We start from the raw sequence: 19163 nt of genomic DNA, 5'->3' as shown, positions 1-19163 counted from the left end.
AGCCACAACACATGAGCCTGCGCAGGCAGGGAGCTGGGTGGAGGCCCTGCTAGATTGAACCCATCAGTATTTTACCAGAATCCAGAGCCTTCCTCTCAGCCTGGAGGTCAGCAAAATAGGAAACAGCTCAATTTTTTGCCAAGAACCCTTTATCAAGGGTTAGCAAGACCCTCAGACAGTGTGAGGTCTCAGGACCTGTTTGGAAGGGAACCAGACCACAGATGAAACGTGTGGTGACTCCCGTAAAATAACGAATCCCTGTGCTGGTGCTCTCGGCAAGGAAGGGAACCTAACTTATTGAGCACGTACTAATTCTCAGGATTTTACATTCACAATTTTACTTAATCCCCACAACAACATTGTGAGGTTAGTAGTATTATTCCAACTTACAAAACTACAAAGATATAGGAAACAAATTGAACAATGTGCCTGAAACCCCCCAGTTAGTAAACTGAGATTCATGCTCTCACTGTTTCCCTACCCTGCCCATCTGGGGGTGACTTTTCCATCCACACCACGCAGCATGCATAAATGCCAGTCCTAGTTTGTTTCTACCACCTCATTGCACTTCCTGAATATAAATGTTTGAAAATGTATACAATTTTAAAAAGAAACCAGTATAAATGTGCACTGAGTTTTAAGAGCTGAGTCTTGGGATGCTCTATAAAAATCAAAAGCATGACCAAGGAAGAATTTATGAAGGGAAACATAGATGTAATGGCATCAGAAATCACCCTTATTCCTAGTACCCTCTTGGATATGTTTCTCCTTTGCTATCCTGCTGTCTAACTTTCTATCCCATCAAGAGCTTTCAGCAAATCTCAGATGAGTGGACTAGGGCTCAGAACACTGAGCCTCTTTTGTGAGTACTGGTGCTCTCCACCCCTGACTGTTCCACCCCTCTCTCCCTCACTCCATCCTAATTCCCAACTGTGTGTAAACAATCCCTCTGAGATAAGAGCCCCTGCTTTTCCACAGCCTTGCCAGTATTGAGCACTATATTCTTTTAAAATCTTTGCCATTAAAATAGTAAAAATAAAAATCTCATTCTTTTAATTGGCATGTCCTCAATTGAAGTTGAGGTTGCACACATATATATTTGAATGTTTTTTTCTTGTTGAATTACCCTTTCATGTTCCTTACCCACCTTCTTTTGGAGAGTGGTTCTTATTGATATATCAGAACTCTTTATTTACTAAGGATATTAATCTTCTGTCGTACATAAGCAACGGCTGTTTTCCAATTTGTCTTTTGACTTTGGTTGTTTTTAAAACAGGAGTTGTACTTGGTCAAATCTATGCTTTCTTCCTTCAGGGTCATTCTTAGAAAGACTTTCCACATACTCAGATTTTAAAAATATTTACCCATACCTTATTATATATAATTTTTATATCTCACTTTTTAAATTTAATCCATCTGAAATTTATTTTCTTGTAAGTTATGGGATAAGGCTCTAAAGTTAATGCTCCCTCTCAAATGGATAGCCAGTTGTTCTAACACCATTTATTGAATGATACATACTTTCCCCGCTGATTTAAAGTACCACCTTTATTATACACTAAATTTTTGCATGCACTTTAGTTTCTTTCTAGATTCTGTAGTCTTTTCATTGATCTATCCTTGTGACAGTAGCACACTGGTTTAATTTCATAAAACGTTTTAATATCTGTTAGAGCTAGTTCAATCCTTTTTCATTAACACTTTTCAAATACTTCCTGACTACTGTTGAACATTTATTCTTCCAAGTGAATTTTGGAAGTATTTTCTCAAAGCTTGACTTTTCCACTAACTGTTCTAGAAACACCTGGGTCCATCTCTCTAGCAGCTATTTTTTCCAGTATTCGATAATTGTTACCTGCACCTACAGTTAACCTGGCACTGTGCTAGGCACTGGAGTTATAAAAATGAATTTGACCCAATCCCTGACCTCAAGGGGCTTAAAATCACATATAGGAAAGGAAAATCAACGCATAGGTGCATTAAATCATGATTTCTGCTGTAGGGGAAGACTGAAAAGGGTTGAGTTCTGTGGAGGCTTTGATATAGCTCCTGGAGTAGGGGTGGAAATGAAAATAGCAAGAGGTCACCAATACTTCACCACTGGGCCTGGTGAGTGGACTCAAGAAGGGTCCATGCTTACTGTGCAACATTAGAGCCCTAAGATTCCAAAGATGCGTTTTGGGGACTTAAAAGTCTACATTCCATCTTAGCATTGTCCATTGTGCCCACCACACGCTAAAGCCTCCTCTCAGATTATGTCTCACATGCTGGCAATAGTGCAGTACCCTCCTCAATTGTATGGCTGTCTTTCAAAGCACTATTTGCCCATTTTATATAATCTAAAATCCCTCACACAGTCTTGCGAGGTGGGCAGATATCATAATTTCTGCTTGAAAGATATATAAATGGATGTTTTGCAAAGCACATGAGTTGAGTGATTTGTCTAAAGTACTGGGTGACAGAACAAAGCCTAGGAGGAAAGTTCGGATTCCTAGGCCAATTCTCTATCAATCACACCCTATGGCCTACTGAGTACGCCCAAACTTTCTGTATAAGGTGGTTCTAACAGTACTATTCAACTTACAGGAAGATATGTCTAGAACTTCATTATATCTCTCCTCTGCCCTTCACCTACCACCACTGTAATGAAATGGTGGGTCCCCTTTCTTTATACTTCTCCAGCCAAACCATGGGGCTGGGAGAGGAGGAAAGAGGCTAGGACAAGGCTGGGGTGAGCATCTAGATGGAGGCCAAACAAGTGGAGCAGAGGGGAAATGGGCCTCTGTGGGACAGGAGTTTGAGGCACTGTGGCTGTTGGGTTTTTGCACTAATGCATCTCCCAAGACTGGATCCCCAGGCACTCCAACACACCTACTTCCTCTTCCACTGCCACCATTGGTAGCTTCTGAACAGAATCTTTCCTCCTCAGGCAACTGAAGAACAGAATTCAGACTCAGCTTTTCACCTCCTCAGATATACCTTTTAAAAATACACACACCTTTAAGGATTTTTTGAGGGTTTGTATACTTACTAGCAGTGGAGAAGATGGTAGTGACTGAAAAAGGAAAAAAGCTCCATCCTGAGTGCCCCTCTGGTGCTATTTCATGTAGGTACTTCAGAGTAGAAGGGAAGACATTTCCCCTCACGCCAGTTTTTCTTTAGGAATATCTGGGACAGATTAATCTGTAGCTCTTGCTCAACTGGGCATTTCATTGCTGGTGCTGAGACTTAAAGAGAGGGGGAGTTTGGGGTCAACGTGGGGGAAATGGGCTGGATACTGCCAAGACTAACGTTAGGGGTTCATGGGGGCTGAGAACAACAGTGGGGGTGTGTTCTTCCCTACCTCAGCCTCCAGATCTCACCCTGGACCAGCTGGAGGGGGCAAACAGACAGAGGAGGTGGGGATCTGGGCCAAGGAATGGGTGGGAAGAAGGGAAATCTTAAGTCAAGCAATTGGGCGAGAATTCCTATAGAGGACTCCGGGCAGGAGGTGCATGCGGCGGCGGTGGGGGGGAGTGAAGTTAAGTGACCTAAGTAACCAAGAAAAGTCAGGCTTGTAAGGCCAACTGCAAAGCTTGCTTCTGCCAGCAATGTGTATACCATCTGTCTCCCCATGCCAGTGGAAGCACTAATAAAAGTTACATGTTGAAACTTTTGCACTAGCTTGTACATAAAAATTCCATATGCCAATTGACTGGACTACATGAACACATCTGTCAAAAACAGGTCTCTTAGGCACAATTTAGGACATTCCAAAGCAGCTTTATAACTGTTTTAGCCTCCAAATGGTATGAATTAACTCTCATAAGCCAGGTCTACTCTTGCTGAGCCAAGGATTGGGCCAAATCTCCAAATAATTCAAGTCAGAAACACTCTTTTGCCTTCACTATAGAGAGTATCAGTAGCAAGGTCTTTTTTCCTCGAAAATTATGCTGTTGATTGACTCGGTGTTTGATGTCACATTGTTAACATATGTTAATATGGCCAAAATGATAAAATATTTCATGTATTATGGGCTTGAAAAGGACCATATTTTGTATTTTTATAAGATTCTGTTACTCCAATAATGTTTACAATTTACAACAGACATTGACTGATATTAGGTCATTAGATCTCAGGTGCTAAGTATATTTTACTTTGGAAAAGTCAGTATGTGGGAACTCCTGAGATGGCCCTTTTAGATCCCCTTCCCTCCCTGAAGTGGGAGATGCGTGAAGGAGGAATGCAAACCTCCTCTTCAGGAAGAAGCCTAGATACAAACTTCATGTGCTCAGTCTCAGCACATACAGTAGCTCTAGGGACTAGAAAATGTGCTTCTTTTTTCTTCCTCATACTGACTTTCTGTTCTTATTAACCTTTATGAAAAACCTATTTAGAAAAGCAAGTATAACTAATTAAGGACAATGAGTTGGATAACCAAATCGGAATCTTCAAATGTCTCAACATGATTGAGTATAGGGAAGAGTCTAACATAATTAAATGCAGCAGGTGTGAACGCAAAGCACACATAGTTCTCAGAAAACTAGAACTAAATGGAGGAGGAATTCAGCATATCAGCAGCACCTGTGCAGAAAGGCTTCAGGATTTCAGTTCATGACTTGGTAGGCATCAGCCAGGTTGCCCTGGTATAATCTTAGTCTATAGAGGAGTACCACCCAAAACAGGGGAAGAGATAGCCTTCCTTAACTCTATCAGATACTGTGTTCAGATATAGATACCTCATTTTAAGAAGAGATTGGAGTGGATCCCAACAGAGCAACCAGCTTGGGAGACAAGGCATAGCGTCTGCCCCTAAAGGATACCTAATGCAACAGGGGAACTGAGTCAAATGAGTGCCAGTTCAAGGAACCTGTGGTTCAGTTTAGCCTCAGAAAGGAAATGCTTAGAGGAGCCTTTCAGTATGTTGGGAATATAATTTCTGTTTCCAAATATTTGAGGATCTCTCATACGAAAGAGAGATTAAATCTGTTTGGTATGGGAAAATTAGAACCAATACGTAAACTTTACTAGAAGACAGAGTTCAGCTCCTTGTGAGGAGGAAAAGTTGCTCTTTAAGCTACCTGCTAGTACTCACGCTCAGAGGGAGTGATAGTGCCATCAAGGGGGTGAAAACTGATTCAAGAAAGGGTGGGGGTGGGTGAAAAATAATATTACTGTACAATGATTTCTGACCCTCCAAAGTTCAACCCTACCCAGCAAAATCGTATTCCTTAGTATTTTATTTCTCTTGTTGACCTTTCTCGGGCATCACACGAGCAGCATTGCTGTTGGCATGGAAGGTACGTAAATGTATGCTATATCCGTACTGCAAAATTATGCCAAATAGATGGCTGTGATTGGAGGACTTTCTCTTGATTGATAGCTCAGTCTCGAAGTCACATAGTAAGAGGTGGCCTGCATGTGCTATTGACTGCCATTGGCTGCCTTGGGCATACTGCCTGTGTGGGCTTTGTGTGTGACTTGAACTTTGAGAAGTAAATAAAAATGGTTTCTTTTTACTATTTAATTCTACAAAAGTTAGTCAACCCATTAACTATATCAAGTGCTGAAAAGAAAAACTGTCAACAACAGTTGAATAAATATCAAACATCCAACTAGGTTAAAAGCCATTTTCTCATATTAAGCAAAAGTTAATGTTTAGGAAACTTAATTTTTTTCAATTGTTTTTCTTTCGCTGAAAAAAAACCCATTTTGAATGATTTGTTTTTAAATTGATTACACTGTTATTATTACCATGTACTTCTAAAAGTTGCCAATAACTATGTATAATTTGATACATTACAGTACATAAGCAAATAAATTATATTAAAAGTTACACAGCAATTACAGTTTTAAAGGTTAATGGCTTTGATTTTCAATTTAACTAAAATTTTAACTTAAAATTTTGTTGTTCATACTGCACTGGATAAAAAGAGGAGGCTTTATACTTACTCTTCCTATATACTTCCTTTATACTTACTCTTCCAGATATACATATACTACATAAACAGATATACAGTATACCTGTGGTATTAAAATTTCATAGGGAAGTGAGTAGGCAAAACAATGCCTTTAAAGTTCTTTAGTGAATGATAATTTTTTAAAAGTTGTGAAACTCTGAATTAAAGCCACCTAAACATTTTGGCACGAAAACATTTTGCTGTTGGTTTGCCACGATGAATTGTAGCCAAAATTTGAAAATAAGAATGGGTTTATTCACATTCTTATCTTGTCCTCCTGTCCCCTCTTGTTTTTTTCCCACCTCAAGTTACTGTACATCTTTTTTTTTTAACAGAATCACTCTCTTCCTTTTGGAGCCATAATCCCATTCCCTGATTCTAGTGGTGGTAGGTGACCCAGGCCTGGCCAGCAATGAACATGTCACTTCAACAAAGCCAGAGTTAATTCTGGGACTTTTGCTGGAACTGAGGAGATATTTCTCTGTAGGGGTTACATATGTCAGGTTGTAAGCTCAAAGCTGCTGGGGTCTCTCTTTGCCATACCTGGGGAAAACCTAGCTGAGGATAAAACCAACCCAGCAGAAAGCAGAGCCAGAGAACCAAAGGAGACAGACAGCATTCAGTGATATCACTGAGAACTTAATCCAGTCATGCCTGAAGCTATCTGAGCCCCTGGACCTTCAGGTGTCTTTTGTGGCTTAGGCCAACTGGAGTCAAGTCTCTGTCACTAGCAATCAGAAGGTTTTTTTTCATTTACTAACCCAATTCTGCCCTGTTCCCTCATTCAATGACTGTCCAGAGACCAGGAATCCTTCTTCAGTTCCTCATATAAATCTGCTTTCCCTGCCTGGGGCCTTGACCCATCACCTGTTTCTTAAACTCCACTCTCAGAGAAACTGTTACAGTTCTTGCTGGGTACTGTTTTGAATCTCAGACACTAATCCTGAAGCAGTATTTTTGGTGCCACTTGCAATTTCTTGGTTAAATTGTGAATTATTATTTATCTGAAAGAATGTATTTTATTTCCTTTATGCTGGCACCTTCACAATGTTTGCCATATATGTAAATATTCATAAATTAATTAGGTGACATTCTGTTATTATCAGCTCACTTATGATGAAGTATGTATCATTAAGGTACTACACACTGAAAAGCAATAAACATGAATCTATATTATGAAATACTACTCTGACCTCCATGACAAATGTCTATTGCTAATTTATGACAGATAAACAGAAGGTGAAACTGATTTTGACAATTTTATTACAAAGTATGCAAATACAAATATATATTTTAATTGGACTATAGTATATTGGCTAATATATTTTGGAATTTGCTTGTAAGGTTCTAATCAGTGCATTCACTAGTACTAAAGCCGTTCCGTATTCCTCATGAGTATTCCATTTAATAGTCCTGTACTCAGTAATCTGAACTTTTTAGTGAATTCTTGATTTTCAACAACCTTACTCCCAAATGCTTTCCTCTCAAAAAGTTTTTAAAAATTAAAAAATAAAATAAATACATTGAAATTCATAAGGCAAAGATACAACAAAAGATGGTTTAAAATTCTCTGGGTGCACAATCAGTTAACATTGTCCATTTCTCTGTGGACAGAAATCATGGAACAGCAGACCAGCTAATAAGAGGTGAAGCCACAGCCTGTAGTATATCATTTTATTAGCCTTAGTAACTGGTAGTAAAAAAACAGGATGGTTAAGGAGATTTAATTCACTAGGATGATTTACGTTGAGATACACTGCCCTTGAGGACATCCAAATGGATTCAGGAGACATCTGAAGATATGGACTTGGGAATAAGGGGCCAGGGTGTGTGATACAAATTCAAAAGTCAGCAGAGACTCGATTGTGGAGGCTCAGAAAATGACTGGACTCTCTGGAGAAGAGACAGAAAAAGCAGGTAGTCCTGTAGAAAGTCTAAGGACCAGGAGAGAAGGAGAGCCTAAAAAGGTATTTGAAAAAATAAGCCAGTACAGCATCAGAAGAAGAAAAAAAGACAAAAGAACAAAAGGCCATATGACCATATTGCAAGTGCCTGTATCTTCAACAGCTGTTGAGAAGGTGGGAAGAAGTCTCATAATTGAGATTTTGCTAAACAGGCAACAGGGCAATTTTTGTTTAGGTTACATCTTATATGTTAAGTCATCTAGTGGGTAGGGCTTCATTTTGATCCTAGTTTTGTTGTTTTGTTTGAAACAACAGTGATATACCAAGTCTGAAAATCAGCCATTATACTTAAAAGCACAGACCATGGTTATAATTTAACTAGATTTTAATGCAAATGTCATTCTCTTCATGTGTTCAGCAGATCTCAGCTCAAAACAGACTGCATGCCGAAAGAAAATAATGAGGGAGTTTAACATTTAAATTTTGAATTCTGTAAAACTACAGGAGACTGAAAACTATAACTCTCTACCTCCTGAGTTACATTTTATAGCATAAAATATATATAATATTCTATAGGTGCTTTTTCTTTTTCCTAAAGCAGTGCTACAGGCTAGACCTTGGTATTATTTTAGATTTTGATTTAATGATCTTATTTTTGCAAATGAATCAATAAAATCCTATGAGAGAGAGGATCTAGAAAAGCCAAAAGAATTATGACTGCTCCGCCTACCATTTTAATACCACTGTGTCAGGTTTAGTAGAACTTTCTAAGGTATAATGATCCACTTTATTTTACTAATTTACGCTATATAATCCTTATGCAGAGAGACCTCAACTACTTGTTTCTGCTGAGCTAGGCCCAGAGTCCAATTCAAAACTTTTCTTTCTGGTCTTTTACCAAGGGTCTTTCTAGAATCCATGTGAGGAAAAAAACAAACAGACAAAAAAAAACCCAACCTCAACCTTGATCTCTACCTTACATCATAGCTAAAAATTAGAGATGGGTCATAGAGCTAACTGTGAAAGCAAAAACTGCAAGAAACAAAGGAGAGTATGGGGTGAGTAAAATTCTTAGGAAGAAAAAAGTACTAACCATAAATTTAAAAATAACTTAATATATTTAAAATAAATTTAAAAATAAATAAATCACAAGTCAAGCCTCAGTAATTGAAGAAAATTGAAATCATATCAAGCATCTTTTCCGACCACAATGCTATGAGATTAGAAATGAATTACAGGGAAAAAAATGTAAAAAACACAAACACATGGAGTCTAAACAATACGTTACTAAATAACCAAGAGATCACTGAAAAAATCAAAGAGGAAATCAAAAAATACCTAGAGACAAATGATAATGAAAACACGACGATCCAAAACTTATGGGAGGCAGCAAAAGCAGTTCTAAGAGGGAAGTTTATAGCTATACAAGCCTACCTCAAGAAACAAGAAAAGTCTCAAATAAATAATCTAACCTTACACCTAAAGGAACTGGAGAAAGAAGAGCAAACAAAACCCAAAGTTAGCAGAAGGAAAGAAATCATAAAGATCAGAGCAGAAATAAGTGAAATAGAAACAAAGAAAACAATAGCAAAGATCAATAAAACTAAAAACTGGTTCTTTGAGAAGATAAAATTGATCAACCATTAGCCAGACTCATCAAGAAAAAGAGGGAGAGGATTCAAATCAATAAAATTAGAAATGAAAAAGAAGTTACAACAGACACTGCAGAAATACAAAGTATCCTAAGAAACTACTACAAGCAGCTCTATGCCAATAAAATGGACAACCTGGAAGAAATGGACAAATTCTTAGAAAGGTATAACCTTCCAAGACTGAACCAGGAAGAAATAGAAAATATGAACAGACCAATCACAAGTAATGAAATTGAAACTGTGATTAAAAATCTTCCAACAAACAAAAGTCCAGGACCAGATGGCTTCACAGGTGAATTCTATCAAACATTTAGAGAAGAGCTAAAACCCATCCTTCTCAAGCCTTCCAAAAAATTGCAGAGGAAGGAACACTCCCAAACACATGCTATGAAGTCACCATCACCCTGATATCCAAACCATACAAAGATACTACAAAAAAAGAAAATTACAGACCAACATCATGCATGAATATAGACGCAAAAATCTTCAACAAAACACTAGCAAACAGAATCCAACAACACATTAAAAGGATCATACACCATGATCAAGTGGGATTTATCCCAGGGATGCAAGGATTCTTCGATATACACAAATCAATCAATGTGATACACCATATTAACAAACTGAAGAATAAAAACCATATGATCTCAGTAGATGCAGAAAAAGCTTTTGACAAAATTCAACACCCATTTATGATAAAAAATCTCCAGAAAGTGGGCATAGAGGGAACCTACCTCAACAAAATAAAGACCATATATGACAAACCCACAGCAAACATCATTCTCAATGGTGAAAAACAGAAAGCATTTCCTCTAAGATCAGGAACAAAACAAGGATGTCCACTCTCGTCACTATTATTCAACATAGTTTTGGAAGTCCTAGCCACAGCAATCAGAGAAGAAAAAGAAATAAAAGGAATACAAATTGGAAAAGAAGAAGTAAAACTGTCACTGTTTGCAGATGACATGATACTATACATAGAGAATCCTAAAGATGCCACCAGAAAATTACTAGAGTGAATCAATGAATTTGGTAAAGTTGCAGGATACAAAAATTAATGCGCAGAAATCTTTTGCATTCCTATACACTAATGATGAAAATCTGGAAGAGAAATTAAGGAAACACTCCCATTTACCACTGCAACAAAAGGAATAAAATACCTAGGAATAAACCTACCTAGGGAGACAAAAGACCTGTATGCAGAAAACTATAAGACACTGTTGAAAGAAATTAAAGATGAAACAAACAGATGGAGAGATATACCATGTTCTTCGATTGGAAGAATCAATATTGTGAAAATGACTCTACTACCCAAAGCAATCTACAGATTCAATGCCGTCCCTATCAAATTACCAATGGCATTTTTTACAGAACTAGAACAAAAAATCTTAAAATTTGTATGGAGACACAAAAGACCCCGAATAGCCAAAGCAGTCTTGAGGGAAAAAAATGGAGCTGGAGGAATCAGACTCCCTGACTTCAGACTATACTACAAAGCTATAGTAATCAAGACAATATGGTACTGGCACAAAAACAGAAACATCGATCAATGGAACAGGATAGAAAGCCCAGAGATAAACCCACGCACCTATGATCAACTAATCTATGACAAAGGAGGCAAGGATATACAATGGAGAAAAAGACAGTCTCTTCAATAAGTGGTGCTGGGAAAATTGGACAGCTACATGTAAAAGAATGAAATTAGAACACTCCCTAATACCATACACACAAATAAACTCAAAATGGATTACATGTGGCCAAACTGAGAGCTAACAGTAAGGGAACAGGATGGACAGCTCCAGTGTGTTTTCCATCACTACCAAGCAATTCCTCAATTCTCAGCGGACAATGATCAGGTGTCCTACAATGTAACTCAATTCTGACACTACTGTCAGATCCCACTGGTTAAGAGCTCAGTCCTCCAAGACTGCCCACCCCTTTTAGATGCCAATCACAAGTCCAAGTTGTTACCTGCTCTTCTGAGCTACTGGCTAGTGATTGGAGGCTACCAGGTTTGATTAATTTGCTAGAGTAACTCACAGAACTTAGGAGAATAATTTACTTACTAGATCACCGGTTTATTATAAAAGGACATACAAACAGGAACAGCCAGGTGGAAGAGATGTATAGGGCAAGGTATGTGGGAAGGGGTGTGGAGCATCCATGCCCTCTCTGGGTGTGCCACTCTCCCCACACCTCCATGTATTCACCAACCGGGAAGCTCTCCAAACTCTCCTTTTGGGTTTTTTTATAGAGGCTTTATTACATAGGCATGATTGGTTACATCATCGGCCACTGGTGACTGAACCCAATCTCCAGCCCCTCCCCTCCTCAGAGGGTGGGGCTAAATTACAACCCTCTAATCAAGGTTGGTTCCCCTGGCAATAACCCCTCACCCCCCCAACGAACTTCTTCCAAAAGTTATCTCATTAACATAAACTCAGGTATGGTTGAAAGGGGTTTGTTATGAAAATCAAAAGACACACTAATTGCTCTTATCACTTAGGAAAATCCAAGGGTTTTAGGAGCTCTGTGCCAGAACTGACGACTGAGACCAAATTTACATTTATTATAAACCACAATATCACAACAGCATAGAGCACTAATTGTTGCCATTGTATTTGTCCACTAGTGCCACAATAATACTATATAACAAACTACCTCAAACTTACAACTAAGGAAGTTGATGACAACTGAGGTTGGGGAGTGGTCAGTTCAAATGTTACTTTACATGACTACTTCCCCGAGACTGAGATAAACTCATCATTCCTAATATTTTGACCCTATTATTTTATTTTCCAAAATAAAAATGAAGGTCAAGGAAACTTTTTGTTGTTGTTGTGTACTCTGAGTAGCCTAAATATGGAAGATGCTTTAAGAAGAGTAATAGGAGATAAAATATGAGAAGTAGCTAAGGGCAGGTTATGTGTGGTTTTGAAGGTCATAGTAGAGTCTAGATTTTCTTCTGAATGCAATGGGCAGCCATCAGAATGCTATAAGCAGGGGAATAATATCTGCTTTGTAAAAAAAACTGTCTGCTGTGTGGAGCATGAGCTGCAGGTGGCAAAGTGGGGACAGCGAGGCAAGTTGGGAGGCTGTTATAGTAGTAGCCCAGGAGAGTGATGGTGGCTTGGATTAGGCTGGCAACAGTAAATATGGTCTGTGGTCAAAGTTGGGATATATTTTGGAGGTAGGACCGATAACATTTGCTGATGGATTTGATATGGGAGGTTATAGGAAAAAAGGAGAGTTGACTTTTTTTTTTTTTGCGGTACATGGGCCTCTCACTGTTGTGTTGTGGCCTCTCTCGTTGCGGAGCACAGGCTCCGGACGCGCAGGCTCAACGGCCATGGCTCACGGGCCCAGCCACTCTGCGGCATGTGGGATCTTCCCAGATCGGGGCACGAACCGGTGTCCCCTGCATCGGCAGGCGGACTCTCAACTGCTGCGCCACCAGGAAAGCCCGAGAGTTGACTCTTTGTGTTGATTTAATAGTGGATGGGAAATATTGTTCTGGCTTAGATGTGGTATATTTGGGAAGTCTGTTAGTCATCTAGGTAGAGATAATGAGTGTGCAATTGAATATACTTTTGTTGGGTATCAGGTACAGAGTTGAGATAATCATATTCCCTAGTAGTCAGTAGCACGGTATAATAGATATGGGCACAGATTGTGGAGCTGCCTGCCTGTGTTCATATTTCACCCTTGCCACTTACGGCACTGTGGCCTTAGGTAAATTACTTAACATTTTCTGTGTCTCAGTTTTCTGTTTCTGTAAAATGGGAGTAATAGTACCTACTTCATAGGATCCAATGGATTAATATATGTAAAGCACTAAGAACAATGTCTAATGTAAAAGCTATATAGACATTAGCCACTGTTAGCACAGTCATCTTCAATCCATGCCAGGCATCTCATGTATTCTTCTTCTCTTATCTTCACTCCTATTCTCCTCCCCCAAAAAGGTACCTGTTCGAGTGGTTGGTTTTGTTTTGTTTTTTACACCAATATCCAATTCTCTGATTCTCTGGATACCAACTGGGTGTCCAATAATTCAATTTGATGAAGACACTATCTACCTGGAGTTAGCATTAAATGCCACTGGTTAAAGGGGATCAGTCCCACAAAACTGCCCCCACTTCAGAGGCCAGTCCCAAGTCCTTGGCCACCCTTACTTCTGACCAACTGGCTGTAAATCGGGGGTTCCCATGACCCTCAAGTCCAGAAATTTGCTAGAGTGGTTCACACAACTCAGGAAAATCCTTTACCTATGATTGCTGGTTTATTATAAAGGATACTACCCAGGAACAGCCGAATGTAAGAGATGCATAGGGCATGGTATGTGGGAGGGGGATTTCTGCAGTCTCTATGCTCTCTCTTAGCTGTGTTACCCTCCCAGCACCTGGATGTGTTCGCCAGTCTGGAAGCTCTCCAAACCCTCTTGTTTAGGAGTTTTTATAGAGGTTTCATTACATACGCATGATTGAGTAAAATATCGGCCAGGCCATCAGCGATTAAACTCAACCTCTATGCCCTCTCCCCTCCCTGGAGGTTTGGGGGCAGGGGGAGGGGTGGGGAAGGGGGAGGGATGGGACTGAAAGTTACAACCCTCAACCCTTTAACCTTGTCTTGATCTTTTGTGGCAACCTGACCCAACCTGAAGCTATCTTCAGGGGCCACAGCACACTAGTCATCTCATTAGCATACAGAAGACACTTTTAACACTCTAAGGGTGTTAGGAGCTGTGGCCCAGAAACCTGGGACAAAGCCCAAATATACATTTCTCTTTACACCACACCACTCTAGTGTTGAAATATGACCTTAAATATGCACATAACTTTGTATTATATATGTTGTGTTATGTCCTTTTAAAAAACTTTTATTGTTAAGTATAGAAAATACAGAAAACTGCATACCACTAACAGGGCAGAATAGAGAGACCATTGCTCACCACCCTAGCAATGTTCCATGTGTCTCCTCCCAATTACAACCCTTCTTCTCCTCCCAAGAATAGCTACTATCCTGATGTTTCGGACAATCTCCTTTTCATCACCTAAGCGTGTGCATCCCTAAACGCTCTAGTTCTGCCTGGTTTTTCTTTTTTTTTTTGCAACAGCTTTCTAAAGCAGTCATTTGCTTTGAGTACTTGTTTATTCTTGAATTGTAACTACCGTAGTGTGTTCTTAACATCAATAACTCCCGTTGTGGGGTCTTGATTCTCCATCATCCTGATGGGTGGAGACAGTGGTAGTAGCTCCCTTAACTGCCCAGTTTGGCAGTATTATCCTGGGACTCATTTCTGACAGCCCACTCCTCCAGCCCTTTAAACAAGTTTCTAAACACCAATTCCCCATATTAAATCCCTATATATTTAAAATAGCCAGATCTATTTCCTGCAACTGAATGCAGACTCATACAATAATGAGTAAAGATAAATAAGCTTCCCAAATTAATCTACACAATCAATCCCAATTTAAAAATTTTAAATAATTGAAATCTAAAGTATATATGGAATAAAGGTCTGCAAATATGTCAACATCAAAAATGAAAAATAATCACCCTACCATATTAAGAATAATGAGTCTACATATTAATAATTGTTGATGCTTGGGTGACGAACCTATGGAGGTTCGTTATATTATTTTTATTTTTACGTACCTGAAGTTTTCTGTAATAATGTAAAAAGAATATTCAGTCTGATGTTCAAAAAGTTGGAATTATAGGGCTTCCCTGGTGGCGCAGTGGTTGGGAGTCCGCCTGCCGATGCAGGGGATGTGGGTTCGTGCCCCGGTCCGGGAGGATCCCACATGCCGCGGAGCGGCTGGGCCCGTGAGCCACGGCCGCTGAGCCTGCGCGTCTGGAGCCTGTGCTCCGCAGCAGGAGAGGCCACGGCAGTGAGAGGCCCGCGTACCACCAAAAAAAAAAAAAAAAAAAAAAGTTGGAATTATAATTTGGGGACTTATCAAAATGAAGATAATATTTACAGTCATGGGATAGGATGAAACCATTTAGGGAGAATACAGATAGAAAAGAACATAGGACTAAGATGTGAGCATCTCTAATATTTAGAAGTTGGAGGAAGAAGATAAAGCAAAGTAGACTGAAGAAATGCCAGTAAAGTAAAAGGAAACCAGGAGGTGAGATATTCTGGAAACTTAGAGAAGAAAATGTTTCAAAAATGTGGAAGGGCCAAGTATGTCAAATACTGCCTAAAATGAGAACTAAGAATTTGTCTTTGGATTTGCCAAGATGGAGGTTTAGACAATTTGGGGAGAAATTTTGCTATAAAGAGGAGTGCAAAAATTAAGTAGTGGCTGGAGGGGAATAGAAGTCAAAATTTTTTTTGTTTTGCTCTCTTTTAAGATACCTGATACTAAGGCATATTCAGTGCACTGGCAGAATGATCTAGTTGAAAAGGGGAAAAGAGATATAGGAGGCAAACAATAACAGAAGAACCAAGGTCCTGAATGAAATAAACAAGTAGAGAGACTATTTCTTTCATGTGTAACAGGAGGGAAGGCAATATCTATAGGTTCTGATGCATATAGATGGATAGACTTGGTGGAGGGAAGATGAGATTGAGTGTGTCTATTTTCACACCTTTAACTCTCTAAGCCTCAGTTCCCTCACCACTAATATGGAAAGTACCTATCTCATAAGATTTCTGTGAGAATTCAACAATCAAGGAGCCAACACTCAATATTAACCCAGTAGAAAATTGTTATGAAGACTCCTAGTTCAACAATTCTCAATTCTCCATCAACTCAACAAAATTATCAACCTCTCCTTTTCCATTTAATAAAATACCACAACTAAAATGAGTATGATGGGGACTTCCCTAGTGGCGCTGTGGTTAAGAATCTGCCTACCAATGAAGGGGACATGGGTTTGAGCCCTGATCCAGGGAGATCCCACATGCTGTGGAGCAACTAAGCCTGTGCGCCACAGCTACTGAGCCTGCTCTCTAGAGCCCGGGAGCCACAACTACTGAAGCCTGTGTGCCTACAGACTGTGCCCCGCAACAAGAGAAGCCACCGCAATGAGAAGCCAGCGCACCACAACGAAGAGTAGCCCCCGCTCACTGCAACTACAGAAAGCACACGTGCAGCAATGAAGATCTAACACAGCCAAAAATAAATAAATTTATAGTAAAATAAAATTGATTAAAAAAATAGCTCATTCCTTTAAAAGAAATGAGTATGATGGATGTAACTTAATGGTGTTGGGGGTGTCAGAGAAAGCTTTCCTTAGACACTTAAACTAAGAGCTAGATGAAGTATAGATGTTAACTTTATAAAGGTGGGGATGCTAGAAGAAGAGTTTAAGAAGGTTTAGAAACATAAAAGAAAAAAAAAATCCATTGTGGCTATCAGTCAAGGGGCCAGAAAATGAAGCAACTAAAAGCACAGGAGGGCTTCCCTGGTGGCACAGTGGTTGAGAGTCCGCCTGCTGATGCAGGGGACACGAGTTCGTGCCCCAGTCTGGGAAGATCCCACATGCCGCGGAGCGCCTAGGCCTGTGAGCCATGGCCGCTGAGCCTGTGCGTCCGGAGCCTGTGCTCTGCAACCGGAGAGGCCACAACAGTAAGAGGCCCGCGTACCGGAAAAAAAAAGTACAGGAACATTTATACTCAGTGATCTCCAATACCTCTTGTGTGGGTCAGAATGGGGCTCTTAAGAAATAAACATAATATAAAATATATATTTTAGCTCTTACTGAAGGAGAATCAAGTCCAACTGAGAGGTGAAAACAATTCATGGACGTTAATTAGACCATAAACCATAAACCAAGGAGGACTGCACATTTCCCCTTTCTTGCCTACTCCCTCTATTGACAAAGGCCAGGTTGAGTGCTGAGTAAATGATTCTTAGGTTTGTTCAAGCTCAGTAGTAAAGTGTGGGAGCCAGCTAACCATATTTGTCATAGACATTGGGAGCACATAGGAAATGGTAATGTGAGTTACTCTTTTGCCATCACTGAGCTAAGATGGCAACTTAGTAGCTATTTTCTCAGGGGGTGGGGGAGGAATCCCTTCAGTTATTTCTTTTAAAAGACTGGTATGTAAATATTAGCAGAATCAGAATTTCCTGACCACTCACAAAATAACCAGGAGTCAGAATCAAAATTTTCTTTTCGTACTATTAGGGAATCTCTCATGATTTCAACACAATGAAAGTTTTAAAAATTACAAAAGAACAAGAGTAAAGTGAAACCAAAGGAAAGTCAAAACCTGGCACATTTCCTGAAAACAGGTGAAGAAAATCAGGTGGCCAGTTACTTAAGTAGAAACCTGTGTTTATGCAAATACTCAGAAAACCTCACAGGACTAGGAAGTTTCAAATGCCATCAGTATAACATGGAGGAAGGGGGGAAAATTGTTCCTGAACAAAGATATACTTTCAAAAAGAGGGGTATTTCTATATATTTTGTAATATTCCTACAGCACAGTCATTTTGACCCTTATTGTTAAAACAATGACCCCCAGAGCCTAATAGTACAAACTCCCTTTTCTGTAATAAACTTGACTCATATTTAATAGAAGCAACATTGTTTTTTGAGAAAGTATCAACTATTACAAGTATCCTAAAAAGCAACACAGCGGTCCTCATCAGTTATTTTCCTAAAGAGGTCACAATCCTAACAAATTCACATTAGATAAGTATTCAAAAACAAAAACATTAATCTTAATTGGGGAGAAATCTGCACCTAGACAAGTTTTCTTGCTTTATGTAAACTGTATTGTCTCTAGCTTAGATTTCCGACTCACTTTTTAATATGCAAACGCTTTTCATAGCTAAGACACAAAAAGGCTGATCAGGAAGCATTCTGATTTAAATTGCCATTTTTAATATCGGTTGTTTTAAGATTGTCTTAAAGCTTGTCCTAGTGTTTAGAAAATTTTAACTCACATCAGTTTAGCCTCCCCAAACACACCGGACACAAATTCTCCTTTGATTGAATTACTCAGCTAAGAGGTAAAGTTTGTTCAACTGTGAATCGCTAATTGTCAAATCCATACCAACTGGTATCAAGGAGTCAACTTTTTGTCTAAGACACAAAAGAAATAAGGTAATCACGGTCACGGGTCTAAGGTGGTTAGCCACCTGCTAAAATGCAGACTACCTGGTCCCATCTGCAGTCAGACTGAATCGCTGAGAGGTGGGGCTCAGGTCGGCATTCTGAACACGCTCCCCAGAAATTCTGAACCATGGTCCCGCAACCAACCAAACCACCTAATCTGTGAAAGCTAAATTAGCTTCGTTTTTTACAAAACGTCTTGGTAAAGGCTCATTCGGGCCAAAGGGGAAATTCGAAAACATTCCGATGATCGCTACAATCTACACCTCCCAGCGAATGGAGGGGTGAGCACACTCTAGGCTCCCCGATCGTTTCCGCAAACGTGAACAGGCCCTTTCTTCTGAGGATGAAGAACTTGGGGATAGGGGCCCTGAGACAGGACCGACTTACTCAACCCTAACTGTGCAAAGAACCGTGCTCTCTGACCCTTCCACAGCCTTTCCCAGGGTCACTCGCGGTGCTTCCAGCCCAGTCTTTCGTTCAGTCTCCACCCTGCCAGCGCTGGACCACGGGAGACTGTCACAAACGCGGCGACCGGAGGCCGCGCGTGCGCAGCCAGCCGCTGAGCTCGCGGCGAAGTCCGTTTCCTG

This window comes from Leucopleurus acutus (genome assembly GCF_964270905.1).
Source record: "Leucopleurus acutus genome assembly, chromosome: 3".
Lineage (NCBI taxonomy): Eukaryota > Metazoa > Chordata > Mammalia > Artiodactyla > Delphinidae > Leucopleurus > Leucopleurus acutus.
Note: the sequence above shows the minus strand (reverse complement) of the source record.